This window comes from Lissotriton vulgaris, chromosome 2_1 (assembly GCF_964263255.1).
Source record: "Lissotriton vulgaris chromosome 2_1, aLisVul1.2, whole genome shotgun sequence".
In the NCBI taxonomy this organism is placed as follows: domain Eukaryota; kingdom Metazoa; phylum Chordata; class Amphibia; order Caudata; family Salamandridae; genus Lissotriton; species Lissotriton vulgaris.
The window spans coordinates 2,108,289,428-2,108,311,433 of NC_141687.1; the positions used below are offsets into that span (position 1 = coordinate 2,108,289,428).

Below are 22,006 nucleotides of genomic sequence, written 5' to 3' on the forward strand. Positions count from 1 at the left end.
CTGTAATGGTATCATACGAGGACTGAAAATAAATCATCCAATGAAAGGACATGCTATTAAGATCTACATTACAGGCTTCCTGTGACGCTGAAAATGTGATTTACATGTTGAAGTGCCCTTGCGGCAAGGTATACGTGTGCAAAACTGAAAGGAAATTCAAGATAAGGATTAATGAACACAAGTCTAATATTAGAACAAAAAATATGAAATCGACGCTTGCAACCTATTTTATGGTGGCAAAACACAATATATCCCAATTACGTTATCTGATATTGGAAGTCATTGAACAGGCTGAAGGAAGAGACAATAGAAAACATTTATTAAGATGTGAAAAATATTGGATAAAAAAAATGCAATCATGTAGCCCGAGCTGTCTCAATAAACGCATAGAATGTGCGTGCTATTTATAAATAGCTGTAGAATTGCTCTATTCTGTGGAACTGTATGGTTGCTAAAGTATTGTACTATCAGAAAGTATGTATATATACAATGATCTATATTGTGAAAATAACTTCCACATTATTCACACTTCTAATTAAGAATAACAATCCCCATAGCTACACAACATTGTTTAGCCACACAACAGTGTGTTTCACACCTAACATGGCCGCCGTAAAATACACACACATCAGCCCGTTTTCTAATCACGTGATGCTAGCCGTCGGATGTACGAGTAAATATAGCGGTTGTTTAAAACGACCAGAGCCACACAGAGTTATGTGGAGATGTTGCTGGAAACGGCCCACAGCTTATAATACCGAATTTCCGAGTAATTGTTTTTCTCGACGCGAGTAAGCGCAAGTACTAAATTGCGGTAAAAAACTTTATTTAAATTAAAACGCGAACTCGATACGTAAAGTTACATTTTGCTGACAGCCTAGGAGCTCTTATACATATTTTTTCATTCATACTAACTCGTACGTATGAAACTAGAGTTTGTAACTCGAATTAGTAGCATGCATTATTGTGACACACAGGCTTCGTTTTCACTACGAGCACATTAAGCACAAAACGGGCACATTAGTTTGTTCACAAAGGCATTTTTTTACGTACTAAAGACATATATATATATATAGCATAGTTTTTGAATGGTGATATAAAGAAGTGCATATAGTGTATAATGCTTACACTATTGTGATACCACTTCATGATGTTCCAAAAGGTGTTTGCCTGTGAGGGTTTGTTTGACATTCAGATATATTTAAAGTAAATTATGCATGCAAGTCAGACCCCCCTGGTTTGGTGTAACCTGCCTCTATCTACCTGATGGCCAGATATATTTGTAAGCCCTGCTGGCAATAAGCCTCTGTATATATATCAACAGTGACTCTCCTGTTTGCGTTCATGCATGTGGAGGTCAACTAAGGAACATGCTTGCAGAACTTGAACATTCTCATTGGAAAGGTAGAAGCCTAGTTGTGGTCAGCCTTCATATAACTTGTGTCCCTACACACAAAACCCACCCTCCACATTCAGACAATTACTTGACAACCCCCTTCCCCAGCTTCCTCTTTTCCATAGAGCACAACTATTCTCTGTGCCTCTCCTATACTGACATTCCATGGACTTCATACATCATTCCAGTGGCAGAAAGATTGCCATATAACTGTGTATTACATTACATTGAAAAAAGCATTTGCCAAACGCAATAGCTCGGGCGAGTCAAGGCCTTGTGATTTTGCAATGATTTTGATGAATGCATGTATAAAGAAACAGGTGTATGTATTATTGGCCAACTTATAAAGGGTTTTTTTATTTAATAAAACCCTGTCTCAGATGGCCACTGAGGTACACGTATGTCGTGATACATGCGTGCCTTGTGATGCGAATGCATTATGGTGCAGATGGCCATTTGTAATTTACTGTTCTAACATGGTAGATATCCATGTTAGAATAGTAAATTAAAATGTGTAGAAATAAAAAATAATTACGTGTAAATATAGCACTGTGTCATGACAGCCCTGTGGAACTGCCCGGGGCCTTGTAAAAATATGACATTTGTTCAACAAGGCGAGGGGGACACTGAGCATTGAAGAGCAGGGGAAGGGTGAGAGGGCAAGGGAACAAATGCACTCTGATGGTTAGCTGAAAGTAAAATAGAATCCCCTCACTTAAGCAGTGGGCGGATACAGCTCAACCAATCAGAACACTGAGACAAAAATGCATCTGGGTGGGAAAAGCTCAGTAATTTCAGGAATGCCAGTGAATCAGGAGCATCCTTTAGAGATAGACAACAAATCCCTCAAGCCATGAGCAAGCAGTTGACCTAAAGTCAACTTTAACTTTATTGTAAACAATTAGGTGTAGCCAGACCTAAAAAGGTGGGGCTAGTTATGCAGAGCAATAGCAAGATTTACATGCAGCGTTTTTATTGCAGTAGAAGCATGTCACACATGAGGTGCATACGTTGTATGACATGTGATATTTACATAACACTATTATTGAAAATAGGATGTTGCAGAGAAAGTAGCATGGAGCATGTCATTTTGATGGATCTAAAATTTTCACTGTTGAGTTATTTACGCTGTGTACATTTCAGGCACATTAAAATGGTTACTTCCCAAAGTCACACAAGTTTGTTAGTCAAGTGCAGAAGTTCGAATTAAACCCAAATCAACATTCTGAGGTGAGAGACTTGGCTCCTAAGACCACATTGTTTCACTTATACGAAGGATTGTATCCTCTTAAGTGGGATGCCATCAGTGCATGTTGGGTCGACATAAGGGGACTAGGCATGGGATTGAACTGGGCTGATACGGTCCTCTTCAGAATTGGCTAACCAGATATGAGGGGAAGGACCAGAGAATTCAGAAAAAGGATGTTTGTGGTATTTGTCTGCTTCCCTTAGGGTGTGTAGGCGGGTGGCCTGCTGATTGTTTGTGAGTAATTTTGATGATCATGAGCAGCGAAGGGGTTAAAAGGGAGTCCCTGTGGCATGTAATCATAGGCTTGAGGCTGGTGGTGAAGTTGCACTTGGCTGAGGAGTTGTTGTGTTGTGTCGACTCCCCAAACTAATGCTTGGAATGTGACAAAATATAGTTTTTTGCCCACTGTCTATAAGCCTGAGCCAAACAAGGAGAAATAATCTTGAGAGAGAGAGCCCACCCCTAAGGAAACTTGACTTACTTGGTTCCTTTCTTAAACCTACTGTTTCACCAACTTTTTCAGTGTTCCCCAGTCCCACTAAATCGCCACACAAGAAACCAGTTTGTAGATGCAGTTCCAGTGTGTGACTATGTCAGAGAGAAGGTGTTGATGAGGTCCCACAGCTGACAGGCGTGCTTGCAGAGTTTCTGGCACCGGGCGCAGATGGGCTTGTCTTTTGCTTTCCTGCGGCCCGGCTGCACTATGGCCTCTATCAAGTTGGGCCTGGGAGGTGGGAGTGTCACTGAATGGTGATGGGCGGGTCTAGCGGGAGGCAGGAAAGGCGCTACGAGGAATCGCCAGCAGAAATAGGAGAGAACAAGAAACAGAGGGGGGGTGGGGGGGAAGAGTGGCAAACAGACAAAAAGAGGATATTAGCTGGAGTCAAGAGGCAAAGAGTCAAAAGAGGATATTTGCAAGAGAGGAAAGCAGAGGAGAAGAATGCAGGAGGAATAAGAGGCCGAGAGGAAGTACAGGAGACAGAGGAGTGAAGCAGAACCTGCACATGCAATTAAGAAAAAAATACCATAATTCTCAATGCAAGCTGTTTGACCAATTGCTCCATAGTATGCTGTGATGGACGGAAGCAACTCATGTATGACAGATGAAAAGACTAATGGATTAAGTGGGCGGACTTAAAGTCTCTCTATGGATGTATCGATTTTTTCAATTATTTATGAATTTTGTATTACATGGAGCCAACAAGTGAAAGGTGTCGCCTGTCAGAAAAAGAGAAAAATAATGATTTCTGCTTTGTATGAATTACTGCATTTGAAGTACAGGTGAGGTGCAAACCTTTAAAGCGAGCGCACTTTTTTGAACACACGCAACAAAGCCGTGTGCAAGCTTTTATCAAACAAGGCAAGGGAAACAGAGTACGGCCGGCCTGCGGCCGGCCATGAATAATTAGGGGAGGAGAAGCCCTAGGGGAGGAGAAGCCCTTTGATGTGCTGGGCTGTATAGAGTGCAGGCATGGTGAAAGGAGATGCGTGGAGGATGGGGGCGGGCTTGGGAAACTGAGTACGGCCGGCCTGCGGCCGGCCATGAATAATTAGGGGAGGAGAAGCCCTTTGATGTGCTGGGCTGGCCCTGAATGCGCGTGCTTGTTCACGTGAACTTCATGAAAACCGAGGGGCTGAAAGCCCTTTGGTTTGACGATGTTTTCGCCACTTGAATTCTCGCTCCGCTCGATGCGCTTGCGCACATCGATAGGTCGCGAGACCTAAAAAGCATCCCTTTATCTGTAGATGCTGACAGCACGTTCAATGGCTAAACATTTATACAACTAGCAAATTTAAGAATGTATTTTTTCAACTCGTATACTTTTTCCTTGAGCCGAGGCTCACTTCATTCATTGTTATTTTGGAATGGTCGCATTCTTTAAAGAAATAGGGGGCTCATTGGAAGCAGTTTGCAGGGGCACCTATCTACCGGAGCAAGCCCACCTTCTCCCTGATGCCGCTGGTCACCGTGGTTCCCCCTCCCCGCAGCCGCTGCCCATTCCAACGAAGCGCGGCTAGCGGGGGGGGGGGGGGGACTTCAAGCCCTGAGAACCCTTGTGGCAGAAGCCGCCACCGCCCCTTAGCGCGCCCGGAGGCGCATAAAGGGGAGCCGAGCCCCCGCCTCGCGCGTGGGCAGCGCCGGGCTAAGCCCAGGCAAAGCCTGGCCGTCCGGGGCTGGGCTGGGTCAGACCATTTGGTTTTTAAACCCCAGGATCGTTAACAAACTTGAACTGAGATTTAGGAGTCCTAAATGTTTGTTTGTAGGGGATGACATAACTCTGTGTATTTTCCATTCTTTTATTGCCCTCGTATTGTTGCTTGTTTACGAGGAACTCTGGGCTACATTATATTTAGTTTTATTCTCTATTCTTTCATATTAAGCATCTGTACACCTAAGGATATTTTATAGCCTGCCGCCTACTGTAGATATGTCGAAACAGAAAGGAAATAAAACCCCTCTTGAGCTAGCTAGCGCTACGCTCTATAATTATTTAGTAAAAGCAGTGAATAAATTAAATACTGAAATTGATAAAACTGAGCGGCGATTATCGCTTGGTCTGGGCAATCTGTCAATTACGCCCCGGACTCCCCTAGTAGAACCACCTTTAGATAATAGTAGGGACCCTATTAACTTAGCTAGCACATGCTCAATCGCCAGTTATATCTGCTACATTGGTTGATATTACTAACAGCCCTTCACAGAGGTCTCCACCCCCTAGAACTAGAAGGGGCTGCAGGAAAACCCAAACCAAACGTGGGGGCCATAATAACAACAAAGGAGCTAAATCACCCTTAAAAAGTACTCAAGGAGGGGAAGATGTCCATGGTGAACTCAGGCACAGTTAAAATAAATGCCGACCAGTTCGAACAATTAGTAAGCATTATGGGTGCCAAAATAGAAAATCTAATTAAACCTTTATCTGAAAAATTAGATGTAATTTCAAATGAGGTCTCCAGGCTAAAGGACCAATTATCTGCCCATAGTGAATGGGTAAAGAAACCTCGGGACGAGGGTGAAGGACACAGGGTGAGTAATGTTACCCCTGGTATATCTAACCCAGCCGTCAACAGCAGTGGGGAGAAGAATGTGAAAGAGACGGGCCAGCCTTATTCCCAATTAACTGGATCTCAGAAGAAACGGGTAGGAGTGGAATCTGAGAGTGGTACAACGTGGAAAGAAGTTGAGAAGCCATAATATTAATTTACCACCGGATTGTGCCCCATATGTGGTTGTTTTAACAAATTACCACCGTGTGAACAACATTCGAACCAGAACCAACAGGAAACACATGACTCCCTTAAAAATAAAACTGTTTTCTGGCTCAATAACCGATGTGGGTTACCCATGAATTATTCAGATCAGATTCTTACAACTAGGAGGGTGAATTGGATTGGCAATTCCCGAAAGAGCAGCAAAGGTGATTGCGTTATTATTAATTTCAAACATCCACAACATGCTGCAACCATTTTGCTAAGAGCGGCTTCATTGCCTTATTCCGAGAAGGGTATTTGTCCACGCCCACTTGGTTTTTTTCTATAGCCACATTATGAAAGGTCCCGCCAGTATAGAAAGAGGTGGCCTGTCAAGCCCTAACAAAGATACTAATTTACGTCCCGCATTTGAGGTCCCAGTGTTAAATCGTTACCAAGCCTTAAGCTCTTTAGATGCTAATGATTGACTTACCCAAGTCGGTAGTCATAACTCTGAGGGGAACACTGAGGGGAACACAGCTTGCAAGGGCAATGAAATAGGAGAAGAACTTGTGCTCCCCAAGTTATCACCTTTGGTTTATACGAGTGTTGAATCAGCCGACAGGGAAATGTTAAATGGTGATTCAAATGTGGGGGATGTCCAACAGGAAAAGCATATCGTAGGTAGCACTGGAGCTAGGGGGAAAAGTGGCCTAACTATTATTAGTTGGAATATCGCCGGGTTAAAATCGAAGGGTGATGTCCTTGGCTGGTTGAATTTGATTAACCTCCATGACATTGTATGTTTCCAGGAAAAGTGGTGCACGGACTTTGTCAACTATGAGGGATATGTATCATATAATCTACCAGCACAGGGTTCTATATCAGGTAGGGCCAAAGGCGGACTTTTAATCTTAGTTTCTATTAATCAGCCTATAATTGTAAAAAGGTATTTGTCTATAGGTGCTCATGTACAGATTCTTTGGTCTCATGAGAAAGATGGCCGCAATGTTATTCTTAATTTTTGTAACAATATTTTTGATAATACTAGAATGCAAGTTGTAAAGGACCTGGCCGTTGCTATTGATAATTTAATTGCAGAATCAAATGTTTTTTAAAAATTTTATCTGGGTAGGTGATTATAACATTCTGATCTGTGAAATGTCTACCCAAAAAGTCTGTGGGGTCCTAAATAATGCAGGACTGGATCACCTCCATTTTCGCCATAATAGCTATGGAGAAACACTTAATAAATTTATGGGTGATCATGACCTGGAAATTCTAAATTACTCAAAAGATGAAAATGGTCAGATTGTTCCTACGTTTAAGAACCGGCACACTAGTTCAATCATAGACCATGTAATAGTTTCTTCCAATATTGTCCATTATTGTCTGGCCCCCAGGATAGAAGTCTCCTAGCTGAGTGACCATAATTGTATCATTCTAGAAACTATTATTTGGGGAGGTAGGTCTGTTTGTCCAGGGAGATCAGTGATAAATATCGAACCCCATAGACCTAATGGAGTAAGGCAGAGATGGAAAGGGGAAAAATCTGATGGAATATTGAGTTCTATTGTTAAAAAGTGCCTTACAGATTTTACCGTTATCCTAAATAATAATAATGAGCCAGACCGGGTTTTAGACGCTTTTAATGGTATTAAAAAATGCATAGACTCTAGATTTAACAGACCTGATAGACCACAATCTAAACAAGGTCTGGGTTGGTTCGATCACACCTGTAACTCACGTTTAACAGAACTAAAGGTTGCACTGACGTCAAGACATAGGGATACAAACTTAATTATTAAGTTGAGATCAGATTACAAATTTGCTTTGAAACGAAGGAAAGGAGAGCTGCAGCAGCAGGCATGGGAAACTTTAAATTTAGCCGCTGAACTGTCTAACTGCGCTCTTGTTTGGGCCACGGTCAACTCCCCTTTCCTTAAGGAAGATCACATCCCGGAGCTGACTTCTAATGTTTCTAGTGAGGGGTGGGTTTCTCATTTTTCAGTGTTCTTTGAATCTGATAATCACTATGTAGCCTCCCCAAGGACTTGGCCGATTGTGGCTTTGAATATCTCGGTCCCTGAGGTTGAACTAGGTATCCGTGCTAGCAAGGGGGGGGAAAGGCTCAGGGGCCAGATGGGGTACCAATTGACGTCTCTAAAGCTGCACCGGAGCTGTGGAGTCCTATTTTAGCTATTGTTTTTAACGCAGCTGTTTGTACAGAGGCACCCTTGACCTGGGGAGAGTCAATTATAATCCCCATACATAAGGGCAATAGGTCGGACGTTAAAAACTACCGCCCTATCTCTCTTTTAGACTCCTCAGTTAAGATCATGAGTAGAGTAATGTTGGTTAGATTGGAAGAGTGGGTGGAAAGTGAGGGGATTTTGGCAGATAGCCAGTATGGATTCCGGAAAGGGCGGGGTACACTCGATCAGTGCATTTATTTAGAACTACTGACCGGGAAGTATACCCAGGCCAAACGTGGTTCGTTTTATCTCTGCTTTGCAGATTTATCCAGCGCTTTTGATCTGGTGGACCATTCCATCTTATGGCCAACCCTGTCACAGCTTGGGGCTCCGGAGGGCATAATCTTTTTCCTGGCCAGGTTATATGAAACATTACAAGCAAGTGTACGCTATGGAGTCAAAGGAGAATGTACCCCAAAATTTAGTGTCAACAGAGGTATTAGACAAGGCTGTGTCCTTGCCCCCTTGCTTTTTACGTTATTTATTAATGAAATTGATGCAGTTTTAAAAACCATTAATGCTGCCGCCCCCCAGGTTAACAGGGCTATAGTACCGGTGTTGTTATATGCGGACGACGCCGTGTTAATATCACGAACCCCCATTGGATTGCTACGCTTGATGGACAGATTCTCTGTTTTTATTAAGGACAGGAAACTTGTCATCAATAAAGGAAAAACGCATACCATGTCCTGTGGGGCCAAAAGGAAATCCCCAAATTCCTTTTTTTTCGAAGGCCAAAAAGTGCAACATGTTTGCAAATTTTGTTATTTGGGAATAGCCTTTTCAAAAGATAGAAATTGGTCTAATGAATTTACCAATGTTCATAACCAAATGGCCAAAAATGCTCACAGGGTTCTTAGATTTGCGGCTAAGGTCGGAGACAGACGTACCAGGGACATGCTTCATATTTATCAAGCCAGATGTGTGTCAATCGCATTGTATGGGGCGGGAGTTTAAGGTTACTGTTGCGATTATAGTTTGCAGAAGGAGGAAAACTTTTTGAAAAAGCTCCTCTGTCTACCTACCTCCGCACCAACTGAGCTGATCCATAGAGAATTGGGGATTAAGTACCTGATGGATCTGCTATCCCTCAGACCACTTATGGTCTGGCGTTCCATCTGGCTAAAGGAGGAGACAGCTTTCAATAGATCTGTTATAGTGGACTGTTTCGCCTTAGACAATTATTCTAAAATTCCCTGGTTAAAATACATTGTCAATTGTTTCTCAGAAATTTTTTATATAAATCTCTTGGCCAACCCAGGTGCTGCTACTGCAATATAGCTGAAGTCAACCTTTTTAGCACATAGAATGAGGAGGCGATCAACAAAGACTGGTGATCTGTCTTCCACTATGTTTTATAATAGCCACATTGTTCACGAAGGATATGCCCTGTATTTAGCTATGGTGACTAGACCATCCCACAGATTTGTACTCATTAGCCTCACGTTTGGGTTGGTGCACCATTTGGTGGCATGGCCTCACCTTAAATAATTTCCTACTGGACCCTGTACATGTGATGGTCTATCAAAACAGAGCACCTTGCACTTTTTATTGATATGTAAACTGTATAAGGGTTTTCGTATTGCCTATTTAAAACCTCTTTTTATCAAATATGGCCTACGTACCATTAATGATGCAATGAAATTAATTTTTAACATGCAATCTGCAGATATATGCTTTTTTACTGCTACCTTTTTAAATCAATCAATTAAAGCCAGGAAAAGTATGCTGTTTTAGATTTTATGTTAGTATTTTGTGTTTAAATTCTGCAATATTGATTTTCTATGTATTGTGTGTGAGCTTTTTATGGTCATTTCTTATGTACAGAATAAAGCTTTATGAATTGAATTAAATTGAAATGACAGAATTCAAAAGCTGTATGAGACATTTAACTTGCTCATGCTTAACCAAGTTATTTAGAAAATTGAAATGAGAAAGTATATGGTTTCCTGGAGGCCCACTAGCCTCTCAAAACTCAGCTTCTTTTCCAGTGGACTAGTCAAAATGAAGTTTGTCATTCAGGGTCAGGAGTTTATACTTTTTTGTAAACTAGGTCAGACCATATTCCTGTTACACATTAGTTAATTACAGTTGGCTGTAGAATTTCACCTCCTGTTCCGTGTGAAAATGTAGACGCCAAAATATAGATACCAAAACCGCGACCATGCATACATTTCTCTATACAAAATTCTGACTTGTATTTAATTTCAACATCCCCATACTCATTTTTCACATACTTTAGAACTGGCTTAATGGATTGTTTTAAATTATATCCTGGAAGATTTGAGAGCACGTGCTTGGTAGCGGTATTAGGTGCAGGCCAGTATTTTTGTGGGGAGCCATGTGTTGAAAATGGAAATGTAGGCAAACTACATTGTGCTGTGTTTCTGCAAAAATATTTTTACTGTCTGTTTTTACATGCTACCATCGTTAAATGCTCAGTGTATTTAATCAGTAACCATACACAATACATTTGTGTATCAAATGTGCAAATACTTCGCCTGCCAGATCTTCATTGTCAATCATAAATAGATTCAGCAGATTTTGATTGTATGCCTGATTGTTTCATAAGATGCTAAAATTGCTGATCAGCAGAAAGCATTCTTAAATCGCTGCTGTCACAGGAACCAGTTTTTGTAAAGTATTGTCTGCTACTTAAGTTTTCTGAATAGGTAATCTACTGTCCTTGTGTGTATAGTATCTATACTTTCGGTGAGCTTTGCGTCAGTCCCTTACTTATCATTGGTTGGCTTTAGTGCCAATCTCATTTGCTTGCTTCTTATTTGAAAGCTTTACTTTCTCACCTTCTGCTGTCCTCTCCCATCGAGCATGGCTTCTTTGCTATACTTTTGATTAGATGACTTGTATTGTTCCACTGCTTACATTTTTGGTAATCCTTTTTAGGTCTTGACTAAGACAGTGCATGCATACCTTGTTGCAAGACATACTGTTATCTTACAGTGGGCTTAGAGACCGCCCTTTGCTTATCATTTGATTGCCTCATCGTCGCTCTCATTTGCTTGCTTCTTATTAGTTCGCTGCGTGGGCTCTTGTGTGTCTTGCTCCTATAGCATAGACCCATTACCATGTACTTCCACTGGTCACTTTTTCAGGCTCTGCTTCTTTATTTCCCCTTAAAACACATCTTTCTTTATTGTGTCTCCCCCGTGTGCTTCTCTTGCTCCCCTCCTCCAGGCACTCCAATCCATTGCTCTCTCTGACGTCTCCACATTGGTTCGCCTGTTTGATCTTCCCTCCTGTGACCCCATATGTTGTTTTCACCCCATATGTTGCTTATGCTCCTTCCACTTTAAAATCACACTCTGTTGCTTCTGCTCCTTGTCCCTGTGTTACTTCTGCTGGTATTGCTTATAACCCCAATTTTGTTCCTCTGCATCCGCTTTAAAAAAGAGGGTTGTCATGTGTTTTTTTCTTTTTAATTACCGATCCAACTTTAATCGGTAACTAAAAAGAACAAGTATTGAAAATGCAATAGGTCTCGCCTTTTATTGAGTTAATGCCATTTGCTTTGCTATCGGTATTGTATAGCAAAGCAAATGACTTTAACTTAATTAAAGGCGAGACCTATTGCATTTTTAATGCTTGTTTTTCTTTCCATTTATTCTTTATGTATTCTTGTTTGTCATCCCAGTGTGTTTACATTAAAACTGCAGGTCACAGCAATTTAATTCCAGTAGTACATTTTCTTTGCACCACGGGAATCATATTTTCCTGTGATGTACATTAACCCCTTCCATGCTCATGACGAGCTGAGCTAGTCATGAACAATGAGATGTACAGATAGCCCAGCACCGGGGGGGGGGGGGGGGGGAGGGACCTCTAGCAGCCTAGGTGTTAAAGCTAATATGGTTTCTATGCCTGTCCTAAGTACACATGCCACCCAGGAAGCACCTGTATTATTCTACTAAGAATATATTCAGTTTTAAAGTGTTTTAGTTTATTTTGATTGCAAATCTATGGCAATGAACAAATAACCATTGCACCAGACTGCCAGGGCCAGACTTATTTGCTTTGGCAATGCTTGGCTTGTGATTTTCTTTTAGCTCTCCTTGCTTTGCCTTCAGGTACTCTGTTCTGCCATAGTTGAACAACTCACGCTTTGGTTTGGAACACTTGTGTGAACCTAGACCTAGTCCACAATGCATGGACGCTGTGGGAGCATTCACACTCAACTGATGATGAACTGCCCACTAGGAATATTGCTAGAAATCTCAGCCGGACACACAAATGGGTCAAAGTTAGTCACAAGTGGTCAAAATTGTATTCCGCCAGTTCTTGTCAATTGGAGATTCGTAGATCTCTAAAATGCCCATTTTCTTTGTGCATTAGGTTGAAAAGTTCAACTTGCATGAAATATGCAGGTAAAGAAGATAGCAACTCTATCCATCCTCTGTACCAGCATTCCACAAGCAAAATTGGTTAGAAAATGCTCACCCTCCTGTCATCCGTCTCTAGAAGAAAAAAGCATTCCCATCTCAGCTGTTAGATGACACTGCTGACGCAGCTTCCTCTCTCGAGGATGAGCCCACATTTGCCCTGCTGTGTAGAGGTTATCGCAATGCCATCCCTCAGACATTAGAGTATACCATCACTCCAACCTGTGAGGAATACTGCTGGTTCTCAGTGCAGAATATCACCACTCCAACACTTATCTGCTGAGAATGTTAACCACTATAACCATCATGCATAAAGGGCGCCACCTGGCCGGTCCTCACCCGTAAAGCCTACTCTGTCGGTGATGTGAATTGTAAAATATTTACGTCACTTCAAACCTTGCTTCTATGGAATGAGAGCACTTCATCACTCAGCTGGGGAAGATACTCCCACTCTAGCCTTTGGGTGCAGAAGACATGACCATTTAAGCTCTGTTGTGCCCCTGAAACCGTCCATTGCAGGGTGTTTCTGTTGTCATAGAACGAGCACAGAGCAAGAGTGCGTGTGCTCGGCATTCCTTCTAAGCACAAGTAGAAGAGGAGATGCTAAACCAGGTGGGGATGTCCACCAGATAGCTGAGAGGGTTAAGTGTTTGCTGCTGTGTGTAACCTGTCCCGGATTTGGATATCAGAAGGGTTAACTCTGGTGTTCATGCTGTAGAGTCTGATAAAGCTGGCACACTGGATCGGGATAACTATCAATACGTCCTTGTTGCAGGTCTGTTTCTACAAACAGGAAGGCCAGGCTGATGCCCGGTAAAGCTTCTAGCGGCGATGTGTCGACAGAGCAGTCCTGGTGCCGCTGATGAAACGCACATGTAAAAAGCTGATACAAGCAGCCTGTGAAATAATAATGTGTGGCAGAGAAACAGGCACTGGGAGGCAAGCGCAGTGGGAGCGCGCGGGAAAGCTAAACCAAGCGCGCGGTGGGAGCAGAGAGGAGACTCCATGCGCGTGCACATTAGTCTCCCTTCTCTAGCAAAAGCCATAACAATAGACTCGCCGAGGCGAAGCCGCGCATGCGCTGCGTACGCTAGGTGAGACCTAAAAAAGGCAGTCATGTCAGAAGACCCCAACAAAATTCTTAAGTCCTGCTGTGCTGTATGACTAAAACCAACGGCAAAGCCAATGGGCCCCAAAAGCGAGACCTCTTGGCTTTGCAAGTGCTTGGTTTTTTTGTTTGTTTTGCTAAAAGCACTACATTGGTGTACTTGTTTTCTTTCTCTTTCGCCCTCTCCCCTTTGTGTGGTACTTCTTCCTTCTCATTCTGTCCCCACCCCTGCGCTCTCCATGTTACTCTCCCCTCCCACTGTTGTACTCTGCTGCTATCCTACTCACTGCCGCCCATCAGTGGAATTGACTAGCTCCCGTATCTTCACCACTGCTTTGGTGCTCTAATGTTGTGGTGCTTTTTTTCTTTCTCTTTTTTTACATTTTACTTTTAAGGGTACCCATCAGCTGCAATCAGCTACCTGGCCATTCGTTCTCTAGATGTGATTTTGAACACACTTAATGTTTAAGTATAATTTTTTTTATGTACCACTCCAAGGAGGGCATCATTATGACGACTTATGGAGGTCTGTGTGGTGATGCGTACATGCTCTTATGTCATCATACTGGGGCCAAAATGGCCACCTAATGCATGCATGCATGGTGATGCATGCATGCATACATACATCATCACTCCGGGGCTGACTAGTTTATTTTGCAGATTATGTGCAGCATTGACTAAACTAATTATTTTTAGTTTCTGGCCTCGAGAAATGCTGTTAAGAGCAGCACCTTCAGCAATGCAAAATTACTGCTTTTCAACCCTTCTTTCAAATACTTGCGGAATTTTAATTTTCCTCCAAACAATCCAGAACTGGACTTAAAATAACGAAATAAGCCCTGTGCACTGTTTTGAGGAAAGCTGCTTTTGCCCAAATATGTAATCACTGGAGTTAGAATATATAATGTCACCTCCCAGTGTCTGTTAAGCCCACTACTGCCATGAGGGCACAACTCAAGCAAGAAATACAAATGTGTGTAATACCAGCATTATGGACCGAAAGTGATTGGTCAGTGCCTTTCATATGCGAGCTCTATTGTATTGTCAATGCTTGTATGGCACTCAGTTTATTCTGCTCGTCTCATGCTTCCTAAATTACCCTGTACTAGATGTACAGTCCTGTTTAGCCGATATGCCTTACCAGAAAGGGCAAAAACCGTGGTCCTGTGTTTGTAACTTCTAAAAACTTATTGTAGGCACTCAATGTGAAGCTATTCTGTATTCAGTGCCAGGAATAACTCTGTTTAGCAGTGTATACTTACTACCTAGGCTTCTTGATCATTATTGTATGCTTCCTTTGTGGTGGCTAGCCTTTCCAGTATTGTGGTCCGTCATCGGGTGGAGTCTAATAAGACTCAATTTTCAGCAAGGCTCCGGCTATATCAGCTCCACGCTAATTTTCCATGGTCCAGCCATGCACAAAGGCTCTCGGTTCCTACAGGCACACTGCGCCACCGATCACTGGGCCTGTTGGTGGGTTAAATTGCTTTGTCACTCTGCTGGAAATTTAAGCCAGCCAGTCTGCTTTCCTCACCCTGGCTTCTGTCCACAAAGTTTCCTGGAGGGACAGGATAATTATTGGTGTTCCAGAAACCTTTTCTCAAGCTAGCATTAAATGTTGTTTGCCACTTTATTGATAGGCATTCTCCTTTGAGGTTTTTTTTTGCAGCTAGATGTGTTAGCTAAACAGATTACTCATTACTCCCTTTAATTACAGAACGTTATGTTGTCCTAGTTTTTCGAAGTACATTTTCCTCTTGCAAAGGCGGCGACCATATATATACCACGGCGTACATGAAAGGTCTGCCCTGTCACATGTAATTGGCATTTACGTCTTGCCTGTCGGAAAATCAAAAGTCTTAGCCTGTAGGTTTGGGTCTTCAATTTTATTTAATTTTGGACTTTTACGGAATTGTCAAAGAATTCTACGAGTAGTCCTTACAAACTTTGACTGTGTCAGATTTCCAGAAGAAATGTTCTTGTTTAACTATTATGTCACAGCTTAATTTTTTTTATCATTCTGAAATAAAACACAAAAGTGCAAATGTAGTTTTAAACTATATTCATGTTTCCCACTCACATTTTTTTCCTCTGATGAAAATCTTTCTGCTGTGTCCCCATGACACAGTGGTCTCTCTGCAGTCCCACACATAGGTTTAGACTCCAGGTGGGCGAGCCACTGAAAGCACGAGCCGGAAGCCAGGCCTTGGCTTAGCTCGACGTCTTCTTGAAACCTCGAGCCCAAAACGAGCACAGCTTGCACAAGATGCTATATGACCCTGTGGCTACAGCGGTCGACCACGCAGCATGGGTAACCAGGTTGTAATCCCAGCCTCTGCTCAGCATTCTCTGGATCCTGACAAATTTCCCTGTCATTGGGGAAACGGTGAACACAATGTTGTAACAGTCTGTGCCTGTTTCCATAGGTAAGGTTCTTGCTATGCAAAAATGCCAAAAAGAAATCGTAGATTTAGCCTGTCACCAACGCCAAGAAAAATGGATAAAGCATTAACCTTTGATGTCAGAAAGTGGTACCCATCTTTCAGCTGAATTGAAAGCTGTAAAATCTGAGAATATTCTGTGGCTTTACTAATTGAATAAATTGTGTGATCGTGGGCAAATATTTTTTTATTGAGCCCCCTTTTTCTTCTTTCTCACATAAGCGCCTTAATATATGTAAGTCTTATTATGGTGTAATGTTGCTCTAAAGTATCTAGGTCACACACAGCGAACACATAACTGGCTTGCCTCTTAATTCACTCATAGCATTGTCATCAGGGCGGGGTCTGAATTGTTTCTCAGTGCATGTTTAAAAAGTCTCACTTTTAATAAATACAACTTAAGACCGAGAGATAATCAGGGCCGCTGGAATTATGTGGCATGGGGGGGACCAAATTATGCTGCAGGGGTCATAAAATTATGCGGCAAGTAAATGCAAATTATACTGCAAAATATGGCATATTTTGTGATAGTATAAGTTAACTGTCTTGTCTATTTGTTCACGTTAACACTGCACTAAGGTTACCCCGTATTGGTTCTATAACCAAATACAGCAATATGCAACTGAAAGGTGAAAAGTCAACCTTTGTGAAGTGCTTTCTGCTGCACAGCAACATGCGTCACTACTATTTTAGTAACTTTTGGTCCCTTTGAGCTAGAAATAAAATGTTTTTTTAACTCTGCAAATTATGCAACAGATGATGGATTATGTTGCAAAGGTCGTAAATACTTAGTTATGCAAAACATAAAATGCTCCTGCAGAATCGCATAATTCTAGTGGCCTTGGCTAAAAACTGGCGTACTGAGGTAAAACTCTTCTGCGTTTTAAATCCACTTGTTTGAATTTTGAGGGCACCATTTCATATACTAATATGATGTTTGTTGCATAATGTATTTGCTAAATATTGTTAAGGGTCGGCTTGTGCACAAGTTCTTAGAGCCATAGTTGCTCTTGGCTTGGCTCGCCCTCCTCTAGTATAGGCACTCCTACTCCTTCTCTGACATTAGCCAGGGTAGGAATGTACATACTAGAAGTTGTTGAAGATCATCAACTTGTAAGTTTATGGTCGTTCATAAAATTTGGCTTCTAAATCTTCCTGGGAATGCCTGCAGCCTCCTCAAGAGAAGACCTACTCGCACAGGAAAATACCCTTTTGATACTGGGGAAATCGTATTGACCATATATATTTAGGAATACAAATTTGTTTGTGAGCCACTGCTGTGAATTTGCACACTCTCAATGCCTTTTGTGCACTGAGGATCCTCATAGAAGCACACATATCTTTCTTAATCTGAGTCAGAAATTTGTTTGTCTTTTAATCAATAAACATTGTTGTGTATCGAGCAGAAATATGTTTGAAGCTTTAACATCCACTAGTTCATATTTTGTTCGTTGATGGACAAAACCTGAAGAGCAGGAGGCTTGGCAATTGAATACCACAGCCTTTCTCTTCCGCCCCCTCCATAAAATGCCTCTACAACACAGTTTGGATACCCTGTCCCTACCTATTCATAAAACCTGCATGAACTGCATGCTGGTTCATCGACCATTTGTTTGATTTCCTAGAAATATTTTTAAACCATCTAAATGATGTCAGTTGGTTCTCGTGTGACAATAATATCGTGATATAGCCATTTCTACTACATTTCTGTTTCTGAGCCCCATGAAGAACAGGGATTGCAATTAGCTAACCTAGTGGTGCTCTAGCTTACCAATCATAGAAGAATTGGAAGACTCACTCAGTCCTACTTGTATCCTTACATCGATGCCGCAGACATGAAACTCACTGAGTCAGCCTCTCCGCTCAAGTGTTACCTGTGTTCAGTTGGGTGTATTTATCACCCAATGAGTTGTTTATTTTCCTAAACGTCTTTTGGATCTTATTCAAGCGCATACCCTGCTGTAGCATTTGTATGCTGATGTAATGCAAAGAATACCGAAAATTTAAATGCAAAGAAACCAAGATAATTCTTTTTTGGATGAAAGATTGCCTTGTCAAAGACCAATTGCTGAGATCACCCCTCAAGAACTTCAGCCTGCTGGTGATTCCTGTTCATAAATTGAAAATAAATGTTGCAGAGGAAACGTTTTCTTACATTGCTTAGTTGTCATATTTGTTTTTACTCCCTACAAGCCAATACATTATTCACCATATACCACCCGCAGTGTGACATTTCCTTGGATCAGTTATAGACTATCAATTAGCAATACTACATAAATATGTTTATTAAAGGAACTTGCTGTATAGCCCCACCTCTCCCAGATAACATGCCCCACAGCTGTCCTGCTTCGTGCACAGCACCTTTTGGAGACCCTAGTCACTCACCACTGACTGTACATCAAGGCTAAACTTATATTGAAATGCTTATCCTGAATACAGACACGCCTCTCCAAGTCGTCCCATGATTATCCTATTAACCGCATCGCTGCTGCGGCGACTTTTGCGCTGTGCGGCTGTTTTCCTTTTCCTGCGATACATGACGAGCTCAGCTCGTCATCAGCACACGCCACCCGTGGCTGATGACGAGCTGAGCTCGTCATCAGCATCGAAAGGGTTAAGAACTGTAAAGTCCAGTTGTGTTGCTGCATAATCCAGAGCAATCATGACTGGGTTATATTCATAATTGCCATTTGTAGACGCTGCCTCCCAAATTCAGAAACATCTCGTCACTTGTCCACACCTAGAACTTTTTAATAGTAGATGACCACCCTCAGTTCGTCCCTTGTCACGTCTGGTTTAATTTACCACATGCTGTGGGCAATTTTTCCAGATCTGTGCTTAGAGGATACTACACATATCCAAAGTCTATAGAAATGCAATGAATTGGTAAAAATCCCTTACTTTAAATAATATGTATCGCTATCCCTAAAAGGGGAAGAGAATCCACGCCAGATTGATTCTAAATAACTGTTTTAATTTGATTAAAGGAGTCCTCCTGAAGAGTGTAAGACAGAATTTGTCTATGGAGTTGACATATCTTATATTTTGGTTTTTAATAGGCTTCATAAGTCTTACTTGTTGGTTTCCTTGATCCGGTCAATTTTCTTAGTTTTGCTGCTGCTGAAGTCTTTGGTACACATTTATGTACAGTGCTACATGTAAATTTAATTAAGCAACTTTATAGCACGGTATTAACGTTACCAGATTCTTGCATCAAGGTCACAGTTAGCATGCTTATATGAAATCTGGGTTGGATGCAGGTATGAAATGTTAAGTATATTCTACCCTTATTGTATTTAAAATGTATTTTCTTGGAGTGGCTGCAATTTTAAACCAGTGCAAGGGTTCTATTTTTGTGTTTTCCATGTATGAGAGCTTTCATGGCATTTCCCAAAGCAATATGCTTCTCTACAAAAACAGGTTATACATGCTTTGAGCTTCCCAGTTGGAGAGGTTTTGTTTGTACCATTCATGTCATAGTCCTTTTAGTCTTGTTCCAATTTACGAAAAATCTTCCGATATGTTTTTTGGTGTTCATTGGCTGGCTCTGATATGTGGGACAGAAATTGAAAGTTTCCCTATTGAAGGAGATCTTGTATCCCAAAGACCAGAGGTCCATTCCACCTATCCGCATTTGACCAAAGTTTGTGATCCTGAGCGATAACGTTTTATTTCCTGGTTCCCCCAGATTGTAAATGTGTAGGATTTCGTAAAAAGAGCATAATTGCTCGGTGTGCTGCCCAGGCCTGTCTCAATAGGGTGTTCCCATCCCTTTTCCAGAACACAACCGAGTTTTTGTAATCTGTAGCTGGATAACATGCATGAACAATGCTTCGCTTACAGTACTTCATTTGAGACCCTTAGTCTGCAATATAAACGTTATGTCAAGTGCCGCACTGGGATCTGCAGCTAGATATATAGCCAGAACTGAAACATTACTTATACAAATTGCAGTTTCCAAAGGAATTATTTGATTGTATTTAAACAATCCCATTTGCGACCTAAAATATAAAAGACTCCAGTAAGTCATTAATGATTCTTTTGAAATGCAGTTCTCACATGCTGTTTGTTTCATATATGTCCACCTCATTATGACTAATTCCACCACATGGAACTACAAGAAATTCTGGGTGTCATTGACCACGGAAATCTTTGTAAAATGTGTACAAGAACAAAATAGCACCACATCTCCCCCCACCTACTGCAGGGCCGCTTCCTAATTTCTACTTTGTAAATTGCTTTGAAAAAAATCTTAATTTCAAATTCCTTGCAAATTCATTCCAGCCTTTAAGTGCATATATACCCATTACCCCCTCATGGGTCCTCCCCGTCCCAGTCCTTACCACGTGAGGCAGTCCTGCCTCCACCCAGCCAATCAAAACGCCAGAAATCCAAAGGTCGAAGGTGACATAAGCCCCTCCCACCCACCGCCATGCCTGTTTTTTTTTCTGCTCCGACGGCTGTCGGAACGCTGGTGCTCCCGGTTCCTGCCTCTGTTCCTGTTTGCTTCTGGATGGTTTGACGGTGCCGTGAGTGTTTCTTTTGCATTTTTAAATGCTATTGTTTATGGTCTTTTCATGTTTTCACCGGCGCGGCCGCTCCAGTCCTCCGGCCGGCCACGCTCCTGTTCTGGGGTCAGGATGCTCCCCGTTCATGTGCTGGGTTGGGGCGGGGAGCTCTCTTGGTGTTCTGGCCCCAGGTCGTTCCGGCGCTGGTGCTTTAGTGCAGCGGCTGGCCCCTGCGGCCATGTTCTTCATATGTGGCTGTGGGTGGAGACTGCAGGGCTGCCCTTTTTTGTTTATGTTCTGTACTCACATATGAGATTACTGTTTGGGGCAGTGTTTCCTGGAGGTTGCTGGGCACTTCCTTTATTGGTGTGTTGGGTGTTTTCCTGGTGCTCGCTTCGGCAGCACATATACTAGGCTTGGAACGATACAGAGAAGATTAGCATGGCCCCTGCGCAAGGATGACATGCATATTCGTGAAGTGTTCCATATATGGGGTTTACTCCTTTACTCGCCATGTTTGAGGGGACTTCCTCTCCGGTGCATCCACGGAGCTGTTGCTCATTGGTATGTCATATGCCTCTGGTGTCACAGGCTATCATGTGCTGAGGGTTCAAGTCCTGCCAATGCTGTCAATGTGACTTGGGATGTTCATTTTCATGCTGTGCTTTGGAAATTTGCCTTCTCTTTGTCCACGTAGCATCCTTTGCAGTTTTTCTTGGACTGTTTTGCGTTGTCTGCGCTGCTGGTGCATGCGGCTATGCCATCATCTCTTGTTGGTGGGATCGTGGACGTTTTTTCCCTGTTGGGGTATACATTCGGGGATGGTCCATGAGATTTCTGGCGTTTTGTTGCTGGGTCTCTCTCCCTGATTCATTTGCTCCGGCGGGGTTTATTCCCGTTTTTTACCGGCCATTTCGTGCTGTCCTGTTGGCTGTACTGGCTGCGGTGTGGCTTGGCATTGCTATGCGGGGTGTTCCTCTCTTTCTGGGGACACGATTTCGCCTGGCGGTCTTTGTCACCTGGTATCCTCCATTTTTCTTCTTTTGTGCGCCTTCTCCCTCTGTCTTCGGAGGCTTCTTCCCTGGAGGTCCGGGTTGGGCGGTTGGTGGATTCCGCTCTCAAGAGTTCGTATGCTGCTTCTCCTTTTTGGGGTGTGAGCCAGCTCTTTTTCGGTCTGTGCTTCGCAAGTTCTTTTCTTAGGGGTCCCTCCTTCCAGTCCCGGATGGTTGGGCCTTGTCCTCGGCTACCGGGGCGGCGGGAGCTCGTGAGATTTCTCTCTGGCCTGCGTTTTGGTTCTTTGCCATTCCCCTGGTGCCTTGGTCCTATGCCTGCATTTTTTGCACTACGTTTGGCTCCCTGCATCTGCGGCGCCTGCTGCTGCCCCTGAATGTCAGTGGGTTATGTTGTGCCCAGGAGGAGTCTCCGTGGCCTGGTGGTTGCATCTCTTCCTCTTCAGGTTA

At 42.6% G+C, this 22,006-nt stretch overlaps 1 protein-coding gene and 1 non-coding gene across 14 annotated transcripts in view; both read left to right on the forward strand.

The window, feature by feature from the left end:
• Positions 1-22,006, forward strand: part of TCF12 (transcription factor 12) — an 864,399-nt gene that overhangs the window by 770,304 nt on the left and 72,089 nt on the right. The window lies entirely within an intron of this gene.
• Positions 20,933-21,039, forward strand: LOC147733780 (U6 spliceosomal RNA). The gene has a single exon (XR_015308795.1). It is a non-coding gene; the product is annotated as a U6 spliceosomal RNA (small nuclear RNA).